We start from the raw sequence: 1967 nt of genomic DNA, 5'->3' as shown, positions 1-1967 counted from the left end.
CAGTGTCTGCAGTTGACCTCTAGGTGTAATTCAAGGTACTAGGTAAAGGTTAAATCCCTCCTTGAGGGAACCCTTCTTCCCATGTGAATCCTCCCATCCATTAACACCAACAAAGAAGCGTCTCTTCAAAACCCCTAAGAGAGATATTATCTGTTAAGGCAGGGGTCAGGGTTTTTAATTGTAAACTACCTCGAACAGGTCTCTGATAAGGCAGCAAATAAATATTGTAAATAAATATTTTTTTTTTAACTGAAGTGCACTAGATCAACAGATCCAGTATAAGAAAGTCAATGTACATAACTGGTATTTTAACATTACTGATAACTGAAATGGTGATAAAGGTTCTGCAGCCCTTTGTTGGTTGTTGGGAGTCCTTTATTAGACGGTGACTTGTGAAAGCTCAACATAACTATTAAGTACCGGTAGAAGTTCCCTGTGCAATTGTGATAGTGCACTGGCATAGATCTGTGTACGATTTTCAGTTGGATTACTGGTGGTAGTGTGTTCAGCTCTATCATTTCTATATAACACCTCCAAGAAGCCCTTTAGTATGATAAATATATTTCCCTGCCATTTCCTTCACATACAAGTTATTCTAGCATCTCACCTGCCCTCTTCCAATATATCTTACATCTTAAAGATTTAATTTTCTCTTCTGAAGAACACTATGTAGTTCCCCTACTGACCTACCTTTGGCTGAGGAGGCATCGGTTGCAGATTCTTGTTAGGAAAACAGGAGCTTTTTAGTGTAACTACCCGAGTTTTGTGGAGCTTCGCTTCTTCCTCAGTGACCCACTAGGTGCCTAACATGGATTCTTTACTGTCAGAGGTTGGGTGGGGGGACATTCTGGAAAAGCGTGAAATTCATTACTGGTGGAAGGCATATGTTTATTGCAAATCGTTTAGAAGATTTTTAAAATATAAGTGAAGATTTTTGTATTGTAGATATTTTTATTGCATTGTTCGGATTATCATATTATTATTTGTTCAATCTTAAAACCCGATATCGAATCATTCCTTTATTATTTTACATTCCTGTGTCTAATTTCCACGAGCCGTTTTATACCAAAATGTGTCCGCGCGCCCGGCAAACGCGCGAGTGCCTGTCTCTGCGCGCTCGCCCGCCTGCCTAAGCGCGCTCTTCGCAGCGCTGAGCAAGTGCCCGGGAGCTGCTGCTGCCGCCGCCTGTCTGTGCGCTGTGGGTGTGGACTGCTACCCGAGCACACTCGCCCGGCGGGTCAGTAGTATGGTGGCAGCGGCGGTGGGCGAGCCGCCGCCAGCCCCCTCCGCTCCCTTGTCAGTGGGCTGCGAAGGGAGGACGCGAAGGCGGAGGGAAGCCCCCAGTGCCGCTGCCGGGCATGCGCCGCGGCGCCCCAACAGGAACATGGCGGAGGCGGCGTGAATCCAGGCGACGGGAGCAGCAGCAGCAGCGCGCAGCTGACAGACACGCGAGCCGCGCCGCCGGCGCTTTGAAGGACCGGCGCCCGCCTTCGCGCCCCACCAGCCCCTTCCCCCTGCGGTGAGTGCCGGGCCGGCGGCTCCTGAGGGGAAGGGGGTTTGCGGCGCGCCGGCGAGCGAGGGAGCCCGCCGATTTTGCCCATGAGGAAGACAAGGAGGCAAAGCCGCGCCGGCGCCGCCTCTTGCCTCCTCCCGGCTGCGGCTGCGGCGTCTCCCGGGTGGGTCCCGCGCTCTGAGGTGCGGGCGAGCCCGCCTTCCGGACGAGGGGCTCCGAGGAGGAGAGCGCGGGTTGGCAGGGACGGGGCGGCTGGTCCAGAGCCTCGCCGGCCCTCTCGTCGTAGGCGGGTCTGGCGGAGGAGGGAAGCGGCTTGGCCTTTTGCACTCGCGGCCGCCCTCCGGCCCCCCCTCCAGTTGGGGTCTCTGTCTCTCGCTCTCTTAAATGACGGACTTGCTCTCTCTCGGGAGGGGGGGGGGCGCAGATAGAGAGAGAGAGCGGTCCCCCCGGGAGG

This window comes from Gekko japonicus, unplaced genomic scaffold (genome assembly GCF_001447785.1).
Source record: "Gekko japonicus isolate JY-2015 unplaced genomic scaffold, Gekko_japonicus_V1.1 scaffold18, whole genome shotgun sequence".
Classification (NCBI taxonomy): domain Eukaryota; kingdom Metazoa; phylum Chordata; class Lepidosauria; order Squamata; family Gekkonidae; genus Gekko; species Gekko japonicus.
The sequence above is the reverse complement of the archived record's forward strand: the minus strand, read 5'-3'. Positions refer to the sequence as shown.